This window comes from Salvelinus alpinus, chromosome 25 (genome assembly GCF_045679555.1).
Source record: "Salvelinus alpinus chromosome 25, SLU_Salpinus.1, whole genome shotgun sequence".
Taxonomy (NCBI): domain Eukaryota; kingdom Metazoa; phylum Chordata; class Actinopteri; order Salmoniformes; family Salmonidae; genus Salvelinus; species Salvelinus alpinus.
Genome location: NC_092110.1, coordinates 38,116,346 through 38,130,318, shown reverse-complemented (window position 1 = coordinate 38,130,318; position 13,973 = coordinate 38,116,346). Strand labels below are relative to the sequence as shown.

Genomic DNA, 13,973 nt, shown 5'->3' with positions numbered 1-13,973 from the left:
GCATTGTGTTGTGTGACAAAACGGCACCATTTTAGAGTGGCCTTATATTGTCCCCAGCACAAGGTGCACCTGTGTAATAATCATGCTGCGTAATCAGCTTCTTCTTTCAACAACTTACCTGGTAAAATAAGGGTAAAATAAAAAAAAATTCTTCACCGGTCAGTTGGAGGGATTATCTTGGCAATGGAGAAATGCTCACTAACAAACTTGAGAGAAATATTTTATTTCAGCACATGAAACATGGGACCAACACTTCACATGTTACGTTTATATTTTTGTTCAGTATATACTGTATTTTTTGCCCGTTCAGGTGATCGTAATTTAGGGCAGACCAGAGCTTTTGGCACCGCTAGGTTGCTATGCAGTAGCTGACCAGCAGAGCTCGTGACTTCATGCTCCAGACCGGACACAGTCGGCCTGGATTGAACAGCATTCTCCAAAAAGTTGAGACAAGGAGTGCATCTCAATTGTATTTCCTTGATTCCTCGTGTCCTCTTTGCCTCGATCAAGGAAATACAATTGAGATTCACCCAAGCTTGCCCTCACTTAGCTGTATGCTAGTTGGCCCTCACTTAGCTATATACTAGCTGGCCCTCAGTTAGCTGTATGCTAGTTGGCCCTCACTTAGCTGGATGCTAGTTTGCACTCACTTAGCTGGATGCTAGTTTGCCCTCAATTAGCTGGATGCTAGTTCGCCCTCACTTAGCTGTATGCTAGTTTGTGTGATTCTGGAGTAATGACAGGTGAAGGCAACCCCTAGAGAGACTGGGGCTACGTCATGATTATCCCCTATTCTCCCTAAGTATGCACTTGCTCACTTCCAGTCATGGATTGACAAAATGGTGGAAAATCCCCCCAATATTTACACCAATCTAATATTTTTTAATTCATGACTGGATGTGCACATTTAGGGAGAAGGGTGGAGAACCAGGAGGCAGCCTGGGAGTCCTCACAAGGCCTCTTTCCCTCCTTTAAACACCACGTCCAGCCCAGGTTTACAATGTCTCAGAGTAGTGAACACCCCATCCAGCCCAGGTTTACAATGTCTCAGAGTAGTGAACACCCCATCCAGCCCAGGTTTACAATGTCTCAGAGTAGTGAACACCCCATCCAGCCGAGGTTTACAATGTCTCAGAGTAGTGAACACCCCATCCAGCCTAGGTTTACAATGTCTCAGAGTAATGAACAACCCATCCAGCCCAGGTTTACAATGTCTCAGAGTAGTGAACACCCCATCCAGCCCAGGTTTACAATGTCTCAGAGTAGTGAACACCCCATCCAGCCCAGGTTTACAATGTCTCAGAGTAGTGAACACCCCATCCAGCCCAGGTTTACAATGTCTCAGAGTAGTGAACACCCCATCCAGCCCAGGTTTACAATGTCTCAGAGTAGTGAACACCCCATCCAGCCCAGGTTTACAATGTCTCAGAGTAGTGAACAACCCATCCAGCCCAGGTTTACAATGTCTCAGAGTAGTGAACACCCCATTCAGCCCAGGTTTACAATGTCTCAGAGTAGTGAACAACCCATCCAGCCCAGGTTTACAATGTCTCAGAGTAGTGAACACCCCATTCAGCCCAGGTTTACAATGTCTCAGAGTAGTGAACACCCCATCCAGCCCAGGTTTACAATGTCTCAGAGTAGTGAACACCCCATCCATTTCTGATTTACAATGTAGTGAATCACCGCATGGTGAGAGGGTTATACATTTTACACTAAGCACCAACGTCCTCCAGAACAGCTGCCTCTGTTGTCGTGGGAACACATCTTTATGGAAGACTTTACGAGTTCCATCAGCCTGACTGACAGTCGTAAGTGGCATCGTGCCGTTTCTTTGAGCAGTTGTAAACTGTGGTTTTTAACAGATAGATTTACTTCATTGGGCTGGAAGGAATTTAACACCGGACAAGAGTCCACTTCAATTTATGGCAATTTTTCTTGTCTTTCATATTTTGTTGTTATAGTAACAGACAGGTTCAATTAGAGGGTGGGACAGAGGTAGGGGAGTGCAGACAGAAAAGACAGGACTGGGGATCAAATCCCCACCTGCAAGGCATCACGGGCAGTGCAGAGCTGGCAGTCGCTAGACCAGACCAATGCTGTGTGAGCAGATTCTGTCATACCTGTGCACTCTGTTGTATAGTACTGTCTATCACTACGGCTTTTCATTTCAGTCTTTCTTACAAATAAAACAGCCTGCCAAGAAATCCATTGTGAAACTTCATAATGAATTGTCTCTTTCATTGTGACCTACTGTTTTCGATCAATCACAAATGACACCTTCTCAACATAATGAATAGTATTTTGGGCAGACATAAACAAAGACATTAACAAATACATTTGAATACCGCAAGCACTGACGTGTGTATGGACACACACACACACACACACACACACACACACACACACACACACACACACACACACACACACACACACACACACACACACACACACACACACACACACACACACACACACACACACACACACACACACACACACACACACACGAGCTGCAATGACAATAGACTAGAAGATAGGCAATCTGTTCATGAATAGGTGACCGTTATGAAGTTGTCATACATGCGGAAGAGCAGACACACCTTGTTGGAGCTGTGGTGCCACCGTGCTGAAAGCATTGAGATGAGATAAGATGCTCTAGCTCTTTGAATCTCCCAATGAACTTCTCACATGCATAGCAAACAAGTTGCAGACAGAGACATGCATCTTCGAATCAAATATTAAAGGAATCATTTAAAGCGTGTATGTTTCAATGTAAATATTAAAGGAATCATTTAAAGCGTGTATGTTTTAATGTAAATATTAAAGGAATCATTTAAAGCGTGTATGTTTTAATGTAAATATTAAAGGAATCATTTAAAGCGTGTATGTTTTAATGTAAATATTAAAGGAATCATTTAAAGCGTGTATGTTTTAATGTAAATATTAAAGGAATCATTTAAAGCGTGTATGTTTTAATGTAAATATTAAAGGAATCATTTAAAGCGTGTATGTTTTAATGTAAATATTAAAGGAATCATTTAAAGCGTGTATGTTTTAATGTAAATATTAAAGGAATCATTTAAAGCGTGTATGTTTTAATGTAAATATTAAAGGAATCATTTAAAGCGTGTATGTTTTAATGTAAATATTAAAGGAATCATTTAAAGCGTGCATGTTTCAATGTAAATATTAAAGGAATCATTTAAAGCGTGTATGTTTTAATGTAAATATTAAAGGAATCATTTAAAGCGTGTATGTTTCAATGTAAATATTAAAGGAATCATTTAAAGCGTGTATGTTTCAATGTAAATATTAAAGGAATCATTTAAAGCGTGTATGTTTTAATGTAAATATTAAAGGAATAAAAAGCTCTCTTAGTTCCCTTGTTGGTTTCTTAGTCACACGGTTCCTCTAGAACCAGCTAAGCATGTCAAATTAAACGCACCACCACATAACTCCCTCGGTCTTCAGGTACTTCAGAAAAATAAACACCAGCGCACAAGTCAAAAGGGATTAGCCTCAAAATATAACAATAGGCTGAATATGAGTACAATACAATATCTAGCTTTTAGTGAGGCCCAATGTTTTCAAGTATAAAGCAATGGACTGTACTATTGCCTTGCTTGTCAGGTGTAGTGTATTAGAGACAGTTGAGGACAAACACTATAAATGAACATCAAACACAACTATATTGTATCCCAAAAATAATCTACCGTCCTGCTGTTCACATCATTATTGGTACATCTGAGTTCTACGAACTGGACATTTGGTCAAACAAACTGTGAACGGCTCAACAATAAAATCATTTCAGTTTTCATTCTTTATTGAACATCTGTATTCATATCCCGTCACTCAAAATTACAAAGAGTGACTATTTTTCAATGCATCACCAGTAATAACTCATAACACCATGTCAATGAATTGTCTTTCCATGCCAGAGATGCAACAACACTTGGTTATGTGGCCAACCCCCGAGCAATGTTGTGCGGCTAATCACTGTTGATCTTGGCTACGACAATTGGCACGCTCGCCATTTTCCCAGGGCGCCAAGGCCCACGTTGTCTCGTGTGACAGCTGAGTGAGTCACAGTGGGCCTGGCAGCCGACAAATAGAAGATGACTGGTCAAACCCAGAATACAACCAATGGAGAGTGGAGCTGGTGGGAAGTGAGCGGGGGAATCTGTGAGGCCCACTTTCTCTCCTGCACGCCCTGCTACCCAGCTAATGACATCTACATCTATTGCCTCGGCTAGCTTCCTAATTCCACGTCTGCAGATCTTAAAGGGACATCTTTTTCTTAAAGGGACATCTTTTTCTTTTTGCCTGCTCTTCTATCCTGCTCTTCTATCCACACAGAGTTTGAGCCGTAGAGATGTACAATACTAAAGTATGTGTTCTAAGACTGTTTCTATGGTTTCAGCATGAAACCAAGGCTGGAATGTTATAAAGGATAGAGAAAGGGATGTATGATCATTATGAGAGGATAACCAGACATTATAAGGGGTCATACAGTACATGCTTGTCACAAGTCTTATAACAACATTATAACTGCATCCCAATGCATTATACCTGCAGGCAAGTAAAGGGTTACCAAGTATGCATACATATACTGTAGGCATAGGCCTGTGTCACTCAAGAGACAAAACTCATGTGCAGTGTAAATGGCATTAGCATGTACTTTACTAACACCCCTAACTTCTAAAAGAGCACTACACTGCTCTTCCGCTCCAGTTTCGGTCCCACGTCGCTGAGATGTTAGGAAGTTATCAGCTCAGTCTGCCGTTCAAACACCCCCAGAAGCACAAGGGACCGTCCACCTAATCTGAGACAGCACTTGACTTTTAACACATCCTCCAGCATGAGCACGACCCTCGGCATCCTCCTTCCGATACCTCCTCCTCACTCCTCTGGCCTCCTCCTGCCTGCTCCTGCCTCCTCCAGTCTCTTCCTGCCTCCAATAGCCGCCTTCTGTCTCCTCCTGCCACCTCCAGCTTCCTCCTGCCTCCTCCTACCCCACCTGCTCCTCCTGTCTACCCCTACTTCCAACAGCATCCTCCTGTCTCCTCCTACCTCTTCCAACCTCCTCCAGCGTCCTCCAACCTCCTCGCCTCCTCCATTTCCCCCCTGCTTCCAACAGCATTCTCCTGGCTCCACCTGTTTCCTCCTGTCTCCCCCTGCTTCCAACAGCCTCCTCCTGTCTCTTCCAACCTCCTCTAGCCTCATCCAGCCTCCTCCTATCCCACCAGCCTCCTCCTGCCTCCACTAGCCTGACATTTAATTTCCTACAACGCTGACCTTTATATTCAAACATCAGCGGCGGGGGAATACATATGCCTGTTTTGTTCATCCTCTCCAGTGTGTATGGCAGAGACTCAGACACAGCCATAAAATTGGGCGAATTAAATTGTAAAAGCGCAGATGTGTTATTTGGCTTGTTTTGAAGATTTACCTGCAATGTGGGCAGAGGTAGAGAAGGTAACAGCCATTCATTTTCCATGTCATGTTCATTCACACTGTTATGTTATGATGGTCATATTATGATCATAATCGGACTCAATGCTATGTCCTCAATAAAAATGCACACACCTTTCACCATTTACTGCTTAGAGATGCTGAGAGAGAATAGATCATACTGATCATGTCATGTATGGTGATATACACAGTCAGACAAAATGTCATGTCATCCACCAAACAGGTGGAAGTACAGTACCAGTCAAAAGTTTGGAAACACCTACTGTACTCATTCAAGGGTTTTTCTTTATTTGTACTATTTTCTACATTGTAGAATAATAGTGAAGACATTAAAACTATGAAATAACACATATGGAATCATGTAGTAACCAGAAGGCCTACAGCTAAAAAAAAAAAAAACACCTAGAAGGCCTAAAGCTAAAAAAAAAAAAAACACCTAGAAGGCCTACAGCTAAAAAAAAAAAAAACACCTAGAAGGCCTACAGCTAAAAAAAAAAAAAACACCTAGAAGGCCTACAGCTAAAAAAAAAACACCTAGAAGGCCTACAGCTAAAAAAAAAACACCTAGAAGGCCTACAGCTAAAAAAAAAAACACCTAGAAGGCCTACAGCTAAAACCCCCCCACCTAGAAGGCCTACAGCTAAAACCCCCCCACCTAGAAGGCCTACAGCTAAAACCCCCCCACCTAGAAGGCCTACAGCTAAAACCCCCCCACCTAGAAGGCCTACAGCTAAAACCCCCCCACCTAGAAGGCCTACAGCTAAAAAAAAAAAAAGTCTTAAACAATTCAAAATATATTTTAGATTTTAGATTCTTCAAAGTAGCCACCCTTTGCAGGTCAGTTGTTTTGTGTCAAGGTAGGTGTGCTATACAGAAGATAGCCCTATTTGGGAAAATACCAAGTCCATATTATGGCAAGAACAGCTCAAATAAGCAAAGAGAAACGACAGTCCATCATTACTTTAAGACATTAAGGTCAGTCAATACGGAACATTTCAAGAACTTTGAAAGTTTCTTCAAGTGCAGTCTCAAAAACCATCAAGCGCTATGATGAAACTGGCTATCATGAGGACCGCCGCAGGAAAGGAAGACCCAGAGTTACCTCTGATGCAGAGGATAAGTTCATTAGAGTTAACTGCACCTCAGATTGCAGCCCAATAAATGCTTCACTGTGTTCAAGTAACAGACACATCTCAACATCAAATGTTCAGAGGAGACTGCGTAAATCAGGCCTTCATGGTCGAAATGCTGCAAAGAAACCACTAAGGACGCCAATAAGAAGAAGAGACTTGCTTGGGCCAAGAAACATGAGCAATGGACATTAGACTGGTGGAAATCTGTCCTTTGGTCTGATGAGTCCAGATTTTAGATTTTTGGTTCCAACCCCCGTGTCTTTGTGAGACGCAGAGTAGGTGAACGGATGATCTCCACATGTGTGGTTTCCACTGTGAAGCATGGAGGAGGAGGTGTGATGGTGCTTTGCTGCTGTGAAGCATGGAGGAGGAGGTGTGATTGTGTGGGGGTGCTTTGCTGGTGACACTGTCAGGGATTTATTTAGAATTCAAGGCACACTTAACCAGCATGACTACCACAGCATTCTGCTGCGATACGCCATCCCATCTGGTTTGAGCTTGGTGGGACTATCATTTGATTTTCAACAGAAAAATGACCCAACACACCTCCAGGCTGTGTTAGGGCTATTTGACCAAGAAGGAGAGTGATGGAGTGCTGCATCAGATGACCTGGCCTCCACAATAAACTGACCTCAACCCAATTGAGATGGTTTGGGATGAGTTGGATCGCAGAGTGAATGAAAAGCAGCCAACAAGCGCTCAGCATATGTGGGAACTCCTTCAAGACTGTTGGAAAAGCATTCCAGGTGAAGCTGTTTGAGAGAATGCCAAGAGTGTGCAGAGCTGTCATCAAGGCAAAGGGTGGCTACTTTGAAGAATCTAACATATAAAATATATTTTGATTTGTTTAACACTTTGTTATTTGTTATTTCAAAGTTCTGATGCCTTCACTATTATCCTACAATGTAGAAAATTGTAAAAATAAAGAAAAACACTTGAATAAATAATGTGTGTCCAAACTTTTGATTGATACTGAGATTAGGTAGCCTAGTGGTTAGAGCATTGGGCCACTAACCAAAAGGTTGCTAGATCGAATCCCAGGGCTGACAAGGTAAAAATCTGCTCCTGAGCCAGGCAGTATTCCCCGGGTGCCGTGGATGTCAATTAAGGTAGAATTTCAGAGGGGTTGCTTTAAGTGCGGAAGACACATTTCAGTTGAATACGTTCATTTGGACAACTGACTAGGTATCCCCCTTTATTGTACATGTATGTATTTTTCTATTTTTATGTGTGCTTGTTTTAAAATAGTCAAATGAATAAACTAAACTATTCCCTCACATTCTGCTCTGCCCCTTTTTGTATTCTGCTAAGCAATGTATGTTGCCTGTTGGAGGTAAAATTGTGTTGCCATGGCAACGAGCCTCACTTCTCATTCATGCCATCATCATGCCAAATCCTGTTGTAGAAAGGAGGAGAGAGGTTGAGAATAGAAGAGAGAAAGAGACAGAGGAAGAAAGAGAGGGAAGAGAGTGAGAGAATGAGAGAAAAAGAGAGAGCGAGAAAGAGAAAGAAAGAGAGAGAGAAGAAAAGAGAAAAACAGATAAAAGGGAGAGAACCAGAACAAGAATGAGGGAGAAAAAGAGAAGGGAGAAAGCGGGAGAGAGAAGAGAGATGAGAGAAAGAGAGAGAAAAGAAGAGAAAAACAGACAGAAAGGGAGAGGGAGATAAAGAGAAAGAGAGAGAAGAGAAAAACAGACAGAAAGGGAGAGGGAGATAGAGAGAGAAAGAGAGAGAAGAGAGAGATTCCTTCTCATGGAATTTCCTCATCCTCTTGTCTCTCACTTTCCTCCTCTGCGATTCATCAGGATACAGCAGCTCGTCCTCAAATCCACCGGAGACCAGGGGGAAATTATTTACTCTGAGTAAATAATAATCTGGGGAGAATTCAATCCAAGGCCTCTCTCTCGGACGCAGCAAACACATCACTAAATAATTCAAACAGCACCAATTAGCCTTGAGTTAGTTCTAATCTGTTTGACCAATACTCTATTGTTTCCTCCTTCACGCGATTACTGACATGACGGCGAACGTACAGTCAGTCTGTGATGATGAAGAAGGCTGATAACGGCGAGGCTGACGACTAAGCTGTGAGCACTCGAGGCCAAGGCGGGGAAACACCGGGCGACTTGGCTGTTGCATTTCTCCTCTATGCTGTGTCAGGACGTATGAACACAGAGTCCTCCTTTATTTTATGTCGAAAGCTTGTAGCAGTAGGGTTGTCGGCAGTAGGGTTGTCGGCAGTAGGGTTGTCGGCAGTAGAGTTGTCGGCAGTAGGGTTGTCGGCAGTAGGGTTGTCGGCAGTAGAGTTGTCGGCAGTAGGGTTGTCGGCAGTAGAGTTGTCGGCAGTAGGGTTGTCGGCAGTAGGGTTGTCGGCAGTAGAGTTGTCGGCAGTAGGGTTGTCGGCAGTAGGGTTGTCGGCAGTAGGGTTGTCGGGAGTAGGGTTGTCGGCAGTAGAGTTGTCGGCAGTAGGGTTGTCGGCAGTAGAGTTGTCGGGAGTAGGGTTGTCGGCAGTAGAGTTGTCGGCAGTAGGGTTGTCGGCAGTAGAGTTGTCCCATCAGTAGAGTTGTCGGCAGTAGGGTTGTCGGCAGTAGGGTTGTCGGCAGTAGGGTTGTCGGCAGTAGAGTTGTCGGCAGTAGGGTTGTCGGCAGTAGGGTTGTCGGCAGTAGGGTTGTCGGCAGTAGGGTTGTCGGCAGTAGAGTTGTCGGCAGTAGAGTTGTCGGCAGTAGGGTTGTCGGCAGTAGAGTTGTCGGCAGTAGGGTTGTCGGCAGTAGAGTTGTCGGCAGTAGAGTTGTCGGGAGTAGGGTTGTCGGCAGTAGGGTTGTCGGCAGTAGGGTTGTCGGCAGTAGGGTTGTCGGCAGTAGGGTTGTCGGCAGTAGGGTTGTCGGCAGTAGAGTTGTCCCATCAGTAGAGTTGTCGGCAGTAGGGTTGTCGGCAGTAGGGTTGTCGGCAGTAGGGTTGTCGGCAGTAGAGTTGTCGGGAGTAGGGTTGTCGGCAGTAGAGTTGTCGGCAGTAGGGTTGTCGGCAGTAGGGTTGTCGGCAGTAGAGTTGTCGGCAGTAGGGTTGTCGGCAGTAGAGTTGTCGGCAGTAGGGTTGTCGGCAGTAGAGTTGTCGGCAGTAGGGTTGTCGGCAGTAGGGTTGTCGGCAGTAGAGTTGTCGGCAGTAGGGTTGTCGGCAGTAGAGTTGTCGGCAGTAGGGTTGTCGGCAGTAGGGTTGTCGGCAGTAGGGTTGTCGGCAGTAGAGTTGTCGGCAGTAGGGTTGTCGGCAGTAGGGTTGTCGGCAGTAGGGTTGTCGGCAGTAGGGTTGTCGGCAGTAGAGTTGTCGGCAGTAGGGTTGTCGGCAGTAGAGTTGTCGGCAGTAGGGTTGTCGGCAGTAGGGTTGTCGGCAGTAGGGTTGTCGGCAGTAGGGTTGTCGGCAGTAGAGTTGTCGGCAGTAGGGTTGTCGGCAGTAGAGTTGTCGGCAGTAGGGTTGTCGGCAGTAGGGTTGTCGGCAGTAGGGTTGTCGGCAGTAGGGTTGTCGGCAGTAAGGTTGTCGGCAGTAGAGTTGTCGGCTGTAGGGTTGTCGGCAGTAGGGTTGTCGGCAGTAGGGTTGTCGGCAGTAAGGTTGTCGGGAGTAGAGTTGTCGGCAGTAGGGTTGTCGGCAGTAGGGTTGTCGGCAGTAGGGTTGTCGGCAGTAGGGCTGTCGGCAGTAGAGTTGTCGGCAGTAGAGTTGTCGGCAGTAGGGTTGTCGGCAGTAGGGTTGTCGCAGTAGAGTTGTCGGCAGTAGGGTTGTCGGCAGTAACGTTGTCGGCAGTAGAGTTGTCGGCAGTAGAGTTGTCGGCAGTAACGTTGTCGGCAGTAGAGTTGTCGGCAGTAGGGTTGTCGGCTGTAGGGTTGTCGCAGTAGAGTTGTCGGCAGTAGGGTTGTCGGCAGTAACGTTGTCGGCAGTAGAGTTGTCGGCAGTAGAGTTGTCGGCAGTAGAGTTGTCGGCAGTAGAGTTGTCGGCAGTAGAGTTGTCAGCATTAGAGTTGTCCCGGCAGTAGAGTTGTCCCGGCAGTAGGGTTGTCGGCAGTAGGGTTGTCGGCAGTAGGGTTGTCGGCAGTAAGGTTGTCGGCAGTAGAGTTGTCGGCAGTAGAGTTGTCGGCAGTAGGGTTGTCGGCAGTAGGGTTGTCGGCAGTAGGGTTGTCGGCAGTAGGGTTGTCGGCAGTAGGGTTGTCGGCAGTAGAGTTGTCGGCTGTAGGGTTGTCGGCAGTAGGGTTGTCGGCAGTAGGGTTGTCGGCAGTAGGGTTGTCGGCAGTAAGGTTGTCGGGAGTAGAGTTGTCGGCAGTAGGGTTGTCGGCAGTAGGGTTGTCGGCAGTAGGGTTGTCGGCAGTAGGGCTGTCGGCAGTAGAGTTGTCGGCAGTAGAGTTGTCGGCAGTAGGGTTGTCGGCAGTAGGGTTGTCGCAGTAGAGTTGTCGGCAGTAGCGTTGTCGGCAGTAACGTTGTCGGCAGTAGAGTTGTCGGCAGTAGAGTTGTCGGCAGTAACGTTGTCGGCAGTAGAGTTGTCGGCTGTAGGGTTGTCGGCAGTAGGGTTGTCGGCAGTAGGGTTGTCGGCAGTAGGGTTGTCGGCAGTAAGGTTGTCGGGAGTAGAGTTGTCGGCAGTAGGGTTGTCGGCAGTAGGGTTGTCGGCAGTAGGGTTGTCGGCAGTAGGGCTGTCGGCAGTAGAGTTGTCGGCAGTAGAGTTGTCGGCAGTAGGGTTGTCGGCAGTAGGGTTGTCGCAGTAGAGTTGTCGGCAGTAGGGTTGTCGGCAGTAACGTTGTCGGCAGTAGAGTTGTCGGCAGTAGAGTTGTCGGCAGTAACGTTGTCGGCAGTAGAGTTGTCGGCAGTAGGGTTGTCGGCTGTAGGGTTGTCGCAGTAGAGTTGTCGGCAGTAGGGTTGTCGGCAGTAACGTTGTCGGCAGTAGAGTTGTCGGCAGTAGAGTTGTCGGCAGTAGAGTTGTCGGCAGTAGAGTTGTCAGCAGTAGAGTTGTCAGCATTAGAGTTGTCCCGGCAGTAGAGTTGTCCCGGCAGTAGGGTTGTCGGCAGTAGGGTTGTCGGCAGTAGGGTTGTCGGCAGTAAGGTTGTCGGCAGTAGAGTTGTCAGCAGTAGAGTTGTCGGCAGTAGAGTTGTCGGCAGTAGGGTTGTCGGCAGTAGGGTTGTCGGCAGTAGGGTTGTCGGCAGTAAGGTTGTCGGCAGTAAGGTTGTCGGCAGTAGAGTTGTCGGCTGTAGGGTTGTCGGCAGTAGGGTTGTCGGCAGTAGGGTTGTCGGCAGTAGGGTTGTCGGCAGTAAGGTTGTCGGGAGTAGAGTTGTCGGCAGTAGGGTTGTCGGCAGTAGGGTTGTCGGCAGTAGGGTTGTCGGCAGTAGGGCTGTCGGCAGTAGGGTTGTCGGCAGTAGGGTTGTCGGCAGTAGAGGTTGTCGGCAGTAGGGTTGTCGCAGTAGAGTTGTCGGCAGTAGGGTTGTCGGCAGTAACGTTGTCGGCAGTAGAGTTGTCGGCAGTAGAGTTGTCGGCAGTAACGTTGTCGGCAGTAGAGTTGTCGGCAGTAGGGTTGTCGGCTGTAGGGTTGTCGCAGTAGAGTTGTCGGCAGTAGGGTTGTCGGCAGTAACGTTGTCGGCAGTAGAGTTGTCGGCAGTAGAGTTGTCGGCAGTAGAGTTGTCGGCAGTAGAGTTGTCAGCAGTAGAGTTGTCAGCATTAGAGTTGTCCCGGCAGTAGAGTTGTCCCGGCAGTAGGGTTGTCGGCAGTAGGGTTGTCGGCAGTAGGGTTGTCGGCAGTAAGGTTGTCGGCAGTAGAGTTGTCAGCAGTAGAGTTGTCAGCAGTAGAGTTGTCCCATCAGTAGAGTTGTCGGCAGTAGGGTTTTGTCGAGAGTAGGGTTTTGTCGGCAGTAGGGTTTTGTCTGCAGTATGGTTTTGTCGGGAGTAGAGTTGTCAGCAGTAGAGTTGTCGGCAGTAGGGTTGTGATTTTCCTGTGTTTTATATATTTCCACACCATGAGGTTGGAGTAATACTGTGAAATGTTGAAAATTATGATAATACCCTTTTAGTGTAAGAGCTGTTAGAAAAGACCGCCTGAAATTTCAACTTGTTTTGGGGTTTTGGACCGCCTGGCGACATCACCAGGAGTTTTCTCTCTGCCAATAACAGCTAGTTTTCAGGTTACATATCCCTTCCATTAGGCCCCTCACTCAGACCACTACTAGACAGTCTTAGCAAAATTCTTGCTTAAGTATATATTTTTTGCTAATAAGCTATTCTTGACCATTTTAATTGAAAACAATCACAGTAAGGTACTTAAGGAAAAGCAGCCAACAAGTGCTCAACATATGTGGGAACTCCTTTAAGATTGTTGGAAAAGCATTCCAGGTGAAGCTGGTTGAGAGAATGCCAAGAGCTTGCAAAGCTGTCAAAGGCAAAGGGTGGCTACTTTGAAGAATCTTCAATATGAAATATATTTTGATTTGTTTAAAACTTTTTGGGTTACTACATGATTCCATATGTGTTATTCCATAGTTTTGATGTCTTCACTATTATTCTACAATGTAAATACGTATGTGAACATATTGTAATAGGCTATGTAACCCTATTAGGTACGGCAAGGACAAGAAAAGCGGTTTGTGACACGGATATTGTACGAGTACTTCCAACTCTAACGGGGGAGTGAATGTTGTAAAGGGGAGTGTGAATTAGTTGTCACACATGGCCTTGTTAACATGCTAGATGAATTGCAGGTACTTAACGAGAGAACGACCGCCTCGACTATTATACTTAGCAAGACGTCACGATGTGTGAAGTCGAGGCGAAGTCCGCTGAGCTGTCAAGAGTTTAATACGCTGTTAGCAGTCATGTGTCAAATATCAGCCTGGGTGAGATTCTGAGAATGGGGTGTTGGGAAGGAGAGAAATAGGGAGAGAGAGAGAGACAGTTGGAAACAGAGAGAAATAGGTAGATAGAGAAAAAGGGAGAGAGAGAGAGAGAGAGGGAGAGAGATAAATAGGGAGAGAGAGGGAGAGAGAGGGAGAGAGAGTTGGAAAGAGAGAGAAATAGGGAGAGAGCGAGATGGAAGAGAAGTCACCATTGATGAAATTAAGCGGATAAACAGTATGGGGGCACGGGAATCGGAGGCGTATACGGGGTGCACGATTAGATAAGGGCGTCCTGCTTGGTCGCCCGATCGGAAACAGCCAACATCAGGACACCGAGGGGGCTCCCATCCTATCATCAGCAGGAGTGAGGGGCGGAACGAGGCTACACCTCTGGGCCCCCTAACTAAAAGAGAGGGAGCATGGAGAGAGAGCGTGACGGAGGATGTTATCCCCCTACCTCCCTCCTCCTCACCGTCTCTCCCTCCCTTTCTTCCTCAGAATGACTGAACGGGA

The 13,973-nt window shown here is 46.3% G+C and overlaps 1 protein-coding gene across 1 annotated transcript in view; it reads right to left on the bottom strand.

The window, feature by feature from the left end:
- LOC139553914 (MAM domain-containing glycosylphosphatidylinositol anchor protein 2-like) overlaps positions 1 to 13,973 on the bottom strand; it is a 196,083-nt gene that overhangs the window by 38,028 nt on the left and 144,082 nt on the right. The gene's annotated exons all lie outside the window — the stretch shown is intronic.